General features: G+C 37.9%; 1 protein-coding gene across 1 annotated transcript in view; it reads right to left on the reverse strand.

Moving 5' to 3' along the window:
• LOC139986584 (RNA-binding protein MEX3B-like) overlaps positions 1-12,752 on the reverse strand; it is a 61,233-nt gene that overhangs the window by 22,476 nt on the left and 26,005 nt on the right. The gene's annotated exons all lie outside the window — the stretch shown is intronic.

Here is a 12,752-nt window from a genome sequence, read left to right on the forward strand (position 1 = left end):
AAACGGCGCACAGTGTGCTTTACATGCCGGCCCTCGTTACGAAAACTGGAACGTCGTTACCGAGCAGAACGCGTCAATTCCTCGCGCTCCAAATAACTTTTCGTCTTAAGCGTGCTTCGCCTCTTTTTTCTTTTTTTTCGCTTCTCTTCCCAAGAGCCTGGTGCGCTCTCGATTCCAGCCTCGCGTCACGGACGTCGATGCAAGACAACGATCGAGCAACGATCTCTCGATCGATCCACTGATAGGAGCTCGAAGCGTGACGAGTACGTGCTATTTTATGACACAGGCTGTTATTTGTTTCCAACGACTGGCATTAGATATCCCGCAGTTGTACGCTAGGAACTTACGGGTTTATTGCGAGACGCAAATCATCGAGTGTCAATTTCGCGTGAAATTACTAGATAATTATTCGTTTAGCTGATTGACTGCGAAGTGAAGTTCACGGTAACTTAAGCGGTTATTAAGTGTGTCGATAAATAAATTGCACACAGATTATGCCGATCAACTCTATAAATTTGAAAGCAAGATGTGCGAATGTTTTTTTAACACTTGCAATTGCCGACTATTTATGCCATTTGCTTCCAACTAATGAACTTACGGAAGTTTTCTTTCAGAAATTTTACGGTATTTACGTAAACAGACTTGAGAAATTTGCAAAGAGTGAAGTTAGTTGATCAATTTGCAATTCTTTTCCTTGAGAAGCTCAAATGACGTTGTAATATAATATAAAATTTATAATAATAATTTATAATATAAAATATAATATAATATAAATAATATAAAATCAACGACCTAAGAAGGAGAATCTATGAACTCTGCAGGAATAATTTAAATTTAATATGCGTACAATCTCTAACTAATAATCCATAAAAGCTAAAGACCATGGAAACGATATTCATTGTTCCAATAAACAACCCTTATTTAGCTTTTATGGTAAAGTAAAATACTTAAAAAATATGTATTGCTCGAATAATTATAAATGATGTATGTATGGATAGACATTGTTAATTCTAGAGCAGGTTCAACGCTAAGTCGGTAGTCACGCATACAGTACATGATTTAAGGTCGTTATTTTTCGGTTGAAACGGACTGCATAGTTACAGAAGACATAAACAAATCTCGAAACACTCTAGCTGCTATGCTAGTACTCAATTACTGTAAAACATGATTTTAAATGGACGTCTAGTTGGAATGCTCGACGACTATTCTTCATTTTATGAGAAACACATGCTGCACAGTCTCTGTTGGAACTTCCCGACAAATTTGTGTTTCAGTTTTTACATCCTTTTAACCTAAACATTTTCCATGTTAACTCGATAAGTTCTATTTCTTGAAAACATAGCTTTGGTTGTATACTATTTCAACTTATTTTTTATACAGCCATTTTTCTGCAGTTTATTTTTCTGCAGTTTATTTTTCTGCAGTTTATTTTTCTGCTGCTTGATCTTTCATATACACCCACACAACCTAACGTACTCATATAAACCTACACACTTAGTACGTTTATAATATGTTGTTAATTAACCGAACAACAAAGACATTTGTTTTCGCCAACACTGAAGTCTAGTTTTAGTGAAGTATCTTCTTTCAAAATACGTTTCTGCTGTTTATAATAAAAGGGAAACAAAATTTCTCACGGGATAAATGACATCCAATTCTGTTAAGTTACATATGGCACATGTATTTCGAAAATGTCACAACTGAAGATAATTCAGTCCTGCGATAGAAGACAACGAAAATCTTCAAGGACGTGTCTATTTCAAAGCCTAAGAACGATAAATTAAAAAAGTAATATTTATCCATTGTTTTCTGAAAACATTGTCGATTCTTTCGCCAATATTATGTTTTCAACGAATAACTTTATCATAAGCTTAGAAATTATTTTTTAATTTCGACAACTTGTTCGAATCGTATCATTTTTTAAATACATGTATAAAACACTTATGAAATATTTACATATTTAAATTCTCGCTTGATCTAAAATATATCGCAAGAATTTTACGGTGAAATCGTTGTGTCTCGAGAAAAGAAGATATTCGAAAAACAGCCAAACATTGATCCGAATTCAGTTTTAGAGACCGCAACGAGCGTATCATTGACCCGCGCGATTGTCAAACGCGTCCGGCGCGTGATAGCGTTCTTACAAGTAATTGGGGAAAATACGGCGAGCAACGTAGAAAGTTGTCGCGTGGGTGAGACGAATTCCACGTCGAACCACGCGCTGTTCTACGTCCCACGCTGTGAGTTTCGATGGAACGTTTGCGATGAGCGCGTCCGTTTACGTTGGTCGAGGACATGTCTTAAATATACGGTGCAGAACCCATTCATCGAGTACACCGCGAAGGTGAAAAGGGAAAAGGAGCGGAAAAAAGGAAGGATGGAAAAAAAACCGGGGCGAACCTTAAAATGCCAAAGCACCGGGAGGTGAAAGGTTCATCTAAATAAACCGTACCTTTTACTTTCCTCCATAAAAACCTACTGAAATGTGGGTCACCCGTAAAACTCGATTCCGCGTTTAAAAAAACTGTAAGCCCAGCCTGTTCTCGCGGGTCGCTCTTTTTCTAATAAAGGAAATTGTTTCGCCGAGAATACGTTTGCAAGATGTAAAGATGTGACATATATTCTTGGATATATGGCTCGCCGTATTTGTTTCTTTCTAATTCTCAACGGATACCAATTGTTTCTAGAAATAGATATTTAAAAAAATTGTTTAATTATTTATTACGTATTACGTAGTTCGTATTATTCGAAAACAGTAAACTGTTGATTTACGTAGCTCTTAAGTAAATAAATGGAAATACAAATACAGATATAAAAGAGATGCATAAATACGTTTATACCGAATGTAACGTAAATATTAATACAGATATGCATCAAGATAATTAGTTGAAAATTTCACGTATCCTGTGCTATTGTTTGTTAATGGTCTTCAAATAACACGTTATGTATAATTGCATAAATTCTCGATACTATAATGAAAGTTTGCAAAACTCTAAATTCGCAGAAAAGAGATTATCTTCAACCTTTTATAATCTATTCAGCCAATGTAACGGATTCCACAACGTCCCCTAGATCCCAACAAACACATAAAACTACCAACATAGAAATGGCGGAGGAAGTAAGGAAAGAGCGGTGAACAAAATTCCCGGAGAATGAAGCATCTTATTCCGTAAGAGCGTGTTCGTTCGTTTCACGCGTCGTTTGCTCAAGTCAAACAGAATTCCTCTAAAATTCACCGGCTTATCGCTTATCCACCTGACGCGGCTCGTTCTCCAGTGCGTTAGCCTTGGCCGAACGTTGCCATTAGGATGTCCCGCGGAACACGTCCAGGACGCTGTTATCGGTGTACGCGTGCACGCTGATACTTAGAAAGTATAGGGAGGCCGAGTATGACGAAGACGAAGAGACAAGAAACGCCTAAGCGCGCGCGCGCGCGCGGCGTGGAAACGATTCGAGGAAGGCTGCTTTCCTCGACGCCGTGTCGGCGTCCCTTCTTTTTTCCGAGCACTATCATCGTGACTCATCCGGAAAGCTCAGTGGGGAGAAGCGAGGTTCGTGGCTTGAGAAACGACAGACTGGTAGAAACTCGTTTTCCCGCGGCGGATCGATGCGCGAACAAACCGCGCCACGGGGAAATCTCTAAGGAGCGGACAACACGCGCTCCTTGAGTCTGCCCCGAGCTCGATTCCGAGCGTTATATTAGCTCCCCTGCACGCCTCGCCATCGACGAATGAAACAGGAGAGAGATTCTTTCTCGCGGATAAAGCGATCCTCCGGCGATTCCTGTCCTCTCAGCCTTTTCAATAAATTGCACGACTATGCAGAACGCCCCAATCCACGTCATTCGCTTTTATTGCAACCGTCGAATCGATCCCACGCCTGTTTTCATCCTGATTTTCCCCCTAAAAATCAAAGGTTCAAAGCTCGAAATATTCTCCCAATTTTTATTCCTGTTGCCTTAATGTAATTGGAAATAACGATGGCTTTCCTTTGATTCTTTTTTTTATTTCTTTGATTTTCTATGGGCGAGGAGTGGGAGAAGAGTTTAATCAACTTTCGTAATTGACTTAACGCGTACAATGGATGCTGTACGTAATTAACGAAGATTTCCAGCTATGAATAAAATAATAACGCGTCGATGTCTGACGTCTGTAAACGAGATACGATCGAATACGTTCGGTGATATTTCTTATCAGAATGGCGAGAAAATGCTTGACGAAGGAACCATCTCGCTATTGTCAGAATGATAACTATTTTGCTACTATTTCTTATTCGTACTTACACGTTTCTCGTTACACAAGCGGGTGCGCGATAAATCCAGCCGTGATAAGGTTGTATAGTTACATCTATCAGCAATGAAATTAGCGGTAACGATTTCGAGCTTCACAGAATCCTATCTTATTCAAGTTCTAAATAGAGACAATAAATAGGAGACAAATGAGAGATAAGAGCGAATTTCCATGTCAAAGATACAAGGCAAATTTCCAATAGAACCTGCAGCCACTGAAGGCTGCGTCAATCCTAACGTACATCGTTTTCGTTATTTTCGTTATTATATCTGTGTGTTATTATTCTATCAAACTATGTTTCTACTTATATATGAACGACTTTACATTTTAAGTGTAGGATTTTTGCGCATCCATGACAAATTTAAAGATACAAAAATGCACGGACTATATAATTTATAACTGTATAAAGTATTGGAAATAGTATTTAGTAAACGAAACAATGTTCTGCTTTGTATAAATATATCTTCCTGAGTCTATATAAATATCCGTAGACTAGTCATCATACAGTATTTATACGTCCCTACTTTATCACTATGAAATAAAATATTCAATACTCGTGGGAGCAGTAATCTACTTTCCATTGGATAGGGGTTTAAATAAAAAAAAAGCTAAACGTCTGATGATTTGTCATTATGAAAATACGAGTTGAAATACCAGACGGCAGAAGAGGGCCACCTGAAGCGAAGGAGCTCGTTTTCAGAAACGACGAACGTTAGAAAAATTAATTCGTGTGTACCAGACGGGGTTGTAGCGTTTCAACGGCCCAACCCTCGTTGTCGTCGACTGACGAGGGATCGTGGAACACGCACACTCGAGACACGCGTGGCTTATCGATCACTCGCAGAAATGGCCCTCGTGAAACATCGCCGACCGGTGTTTCCAGTCCAAGGTATTGACCTAACAGTGAATCATCCGGTGACTATACATCACGATTATTATACAATATGTTCAGACACGACGGTTTTTCGTGCTCGTTGCATCAAACAGTTAACAGAGAATCCGGCTCGTCAGTCTAACCCAGATAGAGAAGAGGCTCTCGCCTGCAGGGGAATCGTCGATCGATATACATAAATGAAAAAAAATGCGAATCGGTTCATGAGAACTAGATGGAATTATTCTTGAGAAAATTTACCGATGGAATGAGTTTTACAAGCAAGGGTAAGGACGTCGACTGATGTGATTCTGGTTATTTTAGTTTAGGGATGATTAAATTTCTATAGATGTCGGGTAGAATCTGATCTCTCGGATTTTTTGATTTGTACGTTACATTTGTGTTGATGCAATATTTAAATATGAATTATCACTGTAATATAACGGTACAGGTGTTTTATTTTAAGATAGCTCATTATCCCTTTTAAATAACGAAGAATTTGAAACGAATAATTTATGAAATGAAATATTATATTTTTAACACCAGATACTAGATATGCGAGTTTTCAATGTTTCATAAATAAATTTTAATAACTGCATCGGATAATAGAGCTTATCTGATCCTTCCTCGCGTTACACTATCTTTGTTTCAATACGTGTATTTTCAACACCAACAACTCAAATAGGAAAAGCTGCAGACTCGGCGTAAAACGAACATCCGCAACAGTTACCTTATGCGTCATAAAAAAGCAATATACATATGTATACTATAATACTCCATAATCTAACCGCAATGAAAACACACGTAGCAAAATACACGAGAACATTCCCTCTCTGTGCGTCACTCACGATTATAATTATAATGAAGCTTACGAATATAGATACACAGAATATAGAATACAGACGTAATCTCAGCCTATACCATTTAAACTTTCCAATCAACGGAAATTGTTCAGAAACTCTGTCAAAAAAAAAAGACGATATCGATCAACTACATAAAAAGAAAAAAAAAGAACAACGTATCTCATATTTTATACAACACCAATGATACAATGAATTTCAAAATACCTCATTCTCATCTGCCATCAAAGGAACCAGCCGCGTCATAGAAATGTTACAATGTACAGTATCTAATTGTAACAAGTTTCACAACATAATAATAAATACAAAACATCCAGAATCTACCAAGGCAAATGAAATTAATTGACACAACGATATTTGTATATAAAATCTGTAAGAATATTTTAAAGTATGTAAATTTGTATATCCCAATAGCCTTTTCCGTACACAATAAATAAATAAATAAATATGCACAGCTAATAGCCATATGGCTGATGCGACATTAACCTTTGATTTGATAGAAAATGAAAGAATTCAGAATTGGCAATTTGCGCGATAATGAGGAGAATAACGTAGCAGAGACAGTCAAATTGCAACTGGGAGTGATACACGCGTGTGTCGTAATTGCGTCTCAATGATTAACGTTCCCGGGGCGTCGGCACACGGTCAATAATTAATTGACGATTGTTTGTACAGGGCGCAACGGTCGCGCCGTGAAATCGCGCGCGGCTGTTCGCACGGCCGCGAGTATGTCTCTCGCGTACGATAAGCCGCGTGACGTAGTGTTTTCATTGTTCTTTCCATTCACTCGATCCATTACACGAGACGAGGGAGAGCAACGTCGCGGACGGTCGTGCAGCCAACCCATCCAGAGCAAACGTCGAATCAGAAGTAGTTGGCCATCTATCGTCGTTCAACTAGCGGTTCTTAATTTTTCTTCGGCTATTTTTCGAAACTTTGATTGATAATGCTTCATGACACTTGATACATATATAGATGGATGACGTGTACAGCACCACGTGGACGAATGGCGATCCACGATAGTCAGCACAAACGCTTTCATTTAGCGAACGAAGATACTCCTCGATAACGAGAATCGTTATCTTTTGCTGATTATACATACATTATAATTGTGCTGCGTCAGTTAGAGTAACTTTGCCAAATTGAATTTAGTACAAGTTTAATTGATAGTACAAGTCACTTGTTCGCGATTCTTGTTTATGTGCATTGAAAATATTTGCTGGTTGATGGTAAAAATTAATATCATACAGGCTGTTACGAAATATACCATTCTTGGTTTCGTAGAAAGGCAAGGGGTTTGTTGAAATATCAGATATGCTATATATGTGAAGATTATAGATGATTATAGCTCAAGATTATAGTTAATACTGGTGTAAATAGTATTGTTTTTATATCAGTGAAATACAATAAAATTTATCAAGGACATGTACCTATATGATTTTAATAACTGCAACGTTAAAAATTCTAACACCTGACCACTTGAACGGGCTTGATAATTGACATTGCTTTGATATCTGACAAACGCATGAGACTCGCATATAATTCAATGTTATATCTACGAGTAAATAGAACATTTTTTCTAGTGGCACAAACCGCATAGAAAAATTAATAAAATTTCAAAAAATTAATCTTACGTCGTCGATCATTTTCTTCTACAGTTAATATATCTAAGTTCGCGTAAACCAATTTCATAAGACCAAGGGGATATTACGTATCGATCACTCCGGAATTTTCCACCATTTATTTCACTTCGAACGACAATCGGCCGTTCGACGTCAGATTCGCGAAGGGGCTTTCGAGTGCACGATTTCGTGCGAGTGCGGCAACCTCGACATTTTCTACGACGAGGGTCGGGGCTTTCCACAGTCATCAGTCTTCTCCACCCTCTTTCCTTTCTTTTTTTCTCTTACCCTTCGAACGAACGCACGCGTGTCGATCGATATTTGGCCGGTGCATGCTCGTGCCAGCGGCTCCAGAAAAGATTAGCGAATATTACGAGCGTGTCCTCGCGCACGTTTCCATGGGAACTTCTTCGAGACATCGAAAGTTTGCTGCCTTTTGTTGAACCACGGCAACTGGCCGAAAGCGAGAGTGAACCACGGAAAATTCATGTGACCGTGATAGGCTGTTGTATAACTCGAGGAGAACTTTTGACCTGTTAAGGAAACGCTAGTTTCAAAAACATTCTTCAAGTTACATGTTGCATTACGAGGAAGTGTAGAGGATTTTGTTTCAGACGAGGAACTTTGCACGATACATCGTTCTAGAAGCAAACTTGTGTAAATTGTAGAGGAACTTGGAAATTCTTATTCTTGTGCATAAATATAAGTATTATGTAAATATGTTGTATTAGGTAAGCGGTGTATTATATAGGCGTATAACTTAATTCGGTGAAATTTTAGAAGGAAATTAAATTATTTATTTATGACTGATGCAATATAAATTTAATAATCAAAAGATCTCTACTAATTGAGTCCGAAATTATGTAAACACGGGTGGCGAGTTTTTGAAACTTCCACAAGGCAGAGAAGTATTTGAATATAGAAATGAAACTAAGTAATTCTAACGAGACTGAATCAATTTGCACCTAATAAAGATAATGGAACTACAGTTAGTTCAGTTAGTTCACTAAAGTAAAATATCGAACATTGAAAATATTCTAATCGATTGTTTCATCGAGCACTAAATTACCCTTGTACAAATCAAGCACACGATTCTGTTAATCTCTGTGACACATATGTGTCCACAAAAGCGATGTTATTCCAACCAATTTCCAAATTGATTCCCTGTTATTAAATCTGGTTTTAGAGGAGATAACGATAAATACTGGTAAGCCGTATGACCCTAAATACCGGGCAGGTAAACAATTGCACGAGGAAATCCCGTTGGTATATCGACAATACGATACCAATAATTCGAGATTATCGGATTTCCTCGACTATTGTGTTCCTACAAATGATTTAAAGTCGCCAGTAGCTTGCGAGCGGATTTCGAACGACGGGACTGAACCCAGGAACTTGGACCTTTTTATTCTTCTTCTTTTCGACGAAACGAGAACGTATCTTCTCGTATCGAACGTGTGTTCCATGTTGGAAACTCTCTTTGGTAATTTTGTTTTGGCAAGCTGCACGCTCGAAAGCATCGTACAGCCAATTGTTGGCTCGTCCCTTCTGCCTTATAAAAGCGTTACACCATGGCTTGCAGCCGAAGAAACCGCTTTGTCCGGAAATTTTTCTAAAGGTAGCCACCATGGCCAGGGGCAGAAGTAAATACCTGAAAAGAGACCTTCGAATCCAGAGAGATTTGAGCCTCAGGTTGGCCAATTTTATTTGTCCACTGATCAGAATTGAATCCGGATACCTGGCCGGGACAAAGCAAGCATCCGTCACGAATTGCAGACCAACGTCGTTTTCAAGGTTGGGAAAACATTCAAGTACATTTTATTCCACTCTATCTCTTTCTATTGTGAGGTTCATTGTACAGAAATCTCACATCTTTGAATATACAGATAGATCTGTAGACAAAATGAACAGTACCTAAGGTAGATAAGGTAAGGAAATGGTTGTAAAAGAAAAGTATATATACATACATATGTAATAGAAGAATTTACTGTAAAGTACTTTACCTTTTTTTCTCACAGCTTGCCTTGGCAATTTCGTTAATATATTGCCGAGTAACTATTTGGTTTTTCAATAATACAGCGCTCGGTGTATCTTCTTCGTCTATATTCATTGATCGTTCAACGAGAAAAAGATTTATGGAAAATTAAAGAGAGGTAGGAGAATTTAGGAGGCAAGCAACTCGATTTAACTCGGTTTAATCGAGTTTTGTTAATTTATATTAGTAAACACTAGCGAAATTCTATGTTAAGTTGATGCTAATGGAATGGTAATTCGTGTATATAATTAGACTAATTCAAGATTCACTAAGCGAATCACAAATGAAAACAGCTAGCTTCTTCCTCTAAAATCCTTTTAAAAGAAGATTACTCCCTGTCTCTATTAATTTATTAAGTACACACATCCCTGGAAACTGTTACGCAAGTGTCCCAAGTGTTTGCATTGAATAAATCTTCTGTACACATTTTCTACAATACAAATCACGGTCGTAATAATATTTTTGAAAAATTCATTTTCACCATACACAAGCTGATGTTTCTCTCAAAAGGCCCAATGCACGTATCTCTCGGCTAAAATTAGAGAATCCATCGAGAGATCCAAGCCATCCACCATGGTTTCTCATAAACAGAACTTTCCTTTCGCCCGGGCTAAATTAAAAATTCGCGCGGCAACACAGAATACTCGGGTCTCGTTCGCAGATGATTTTCGTCGCGATCCACCGCCTCCAGGCGACGCACGCTATGAATTGCAGCTGCAGACTGCACCGGATGTTTTGGCGATGACGGTTAGCTTCGACGATTTTCTTTAACAACGCTTGCTCGCGCCACGCGACTTCTCGCCGACAAAAACTTCGTGCGAATTTTATCCGCGTGCTTTTGCATCGCGAGACACGACGTTTCAACAGGATTAAAATGTATGAGTGAATTAATCGAACTGGAATTCGGTCGAGTTTATCCTACGTACCAAATAATTAGGTGATAGCGTGGTTAAATGGCATGGTTGATGGGTCACGCGACTGATTGTTTTGAATCTTGATACGCGCTTGTATACACAATTTCAGAGGATGAATACGCTTTAGAATGCTTCTGATATGTTGAAGTAGTTTTGTTGATGTTATTTTAGGAATAAACGCAGATGTTATTTCGTAGGAACATAAGCTTTTTTGAAGATTTTAATGCCATTAGATAGCAACATTTTTAAACAATACTTCCCTTCAATATATCGTGTTTGAAATAAAATTTCTCAAGTACTTGTTAGTGGAATATAACGATACAGTTATTAATGGAACAGATCTCGTTTTCTAACAAAATACGTACAAAATATAATAACATAAATGGAAATATATAAAAGAAGATATTATGTAAATAATATATTAAATGATATTGAAGGAGGAATATATTGCATCATTTCCTGCATCTTGCTAGGATTACGTATACTTATGTATGTATACATTGCAACCGGAACTGAACCCTGTTAAGATTCTGGAAGCTCTCTGAACATCCGTGCCTTTATTTTCTTACAGCACCCATATCTTTATCTCAAATAAATAAACTTATACTGCTGAGTACATGTATATTTTTATATTCTTTCGACCCATTTATTTGACCAAACAACCAATAAATAAGATCAACCATGTGCACAGCAGTGTAAAGATCTTAATCAACTTAAAGGAACCAATTCAAAACATTTAGAAAAAACAAAAATCAGACATTTCCCATGAATCTCTATTTAGGATTACTAAGTTACATCGTGAAAAGATAATAACTCGAAATGGAATTACAGCGAAAGCTGTATTTATCAAAACAATCTTCATATAATCGAAGTTTATCAATTTTCCCCATTACTTACTATACTTTTCGTTAATACAATACGAATTAATGTTCAAACGAATGGATTGATGAATCAACTGGAAGCTCAGTTAATTAGATATTAAACTAAGAGATGTAATTTCACTAAGCGAAATTCAAGTGAACGAAATTCACATAAATAGAGTTCAAATACCATTGCACCATTTTGTTGCATCAAATTCTCATTAGCCATTAAGTAGTTGACCATCGCGAGAGAATTGGGACAAAAAGGAGCGTGCGAAATTTCACTTGCACCGATAGCGAACTCGATCGACAAATAGATTCGCGAAAGGTGAATCGGTAACTGTCCTCGCACACAGTCGAAGCCTTGAACACGTTTATCCTTGAATTCCTTGCGAAAGAGCGGCGCGGTCTTCGTTTTTGACCGACGTAAACATTCGTACACGCGAGTGCTCGTGTTTGCATCGTATTCACCGGTCGAATCAACGTTCCTCGCTATGAAATCCAGACAAATTACCTTCCGTGCACGAACCACGCCTGTCGAACAGAGTTCCACAAAACACGGACTGTGTGCATCGCGTCACGCGTGAAAATACCTTCTTCAACGCTGTATCAGCGGCTGCATTTATGTCGCGACTATCGATTCAATGGCCGCACCAAGTACAACCTCGACGATGCATTCGCGTAAAAGCCAACGATCGATGGGTCATCCGTGAGGTCGATAGGGCGGTGATGCATAGCCTCGAGCAATCCAGATTCGAACATCCAGACAATTAACTCGAATCTCGAACGAATCGCCGAAATTTTTGGTAAACATTGGATTTATTGCTACGATTGTCGTCGAGTTTCTCGGAATATTTTGTTCAACTGTATTTGAGTTGGAGGATGTAAAATTGGAGACCAACGGAAATAGAAATTCTACATATACTGGATAATTAAATACGAAGTCACATACATTGTCCGTGTTTATTTTCTCAGTTTAATTTCTCTTTTAACATCAGATTATAACAAAATATTAATGTAACGAGGAGATAGCCAGTTAAATATACAAATCTTGTTAGCAAAAGTAAAAGAATTAAGTTGCCGTATGTTCATAATGCATAAGTATATGCAAGTCATATATTTTTCCACATACGCATCGTACCATAAAGAAACGTCCGAGGATTGAATAAATTTTCGAGATCTCGAATAAAAGCTGGATAGCTACCGAATCTCTTAGAAAATCATATTAATTAGCATTCAGCCATTCGATGCAACGTAAAACCCAAGAAGAATTGAAAATCAACGTGACCAGAATATATAAT

This window comes from Bombus fervidus, chromosome 1 (genome assembly GCF_041682495.2).
Source record: "Bombus fervidus isolate BK054 chromosome 1, iyBomFerv1, whole genome shotgun sequence".
NCBI classification, from domain to species: domain Eukaryota; kingdom Metazoa; phylum Arthropoda; class Insecta; order Hymenoptera; family Apidae; genus Bombus; species Bombus fervidus.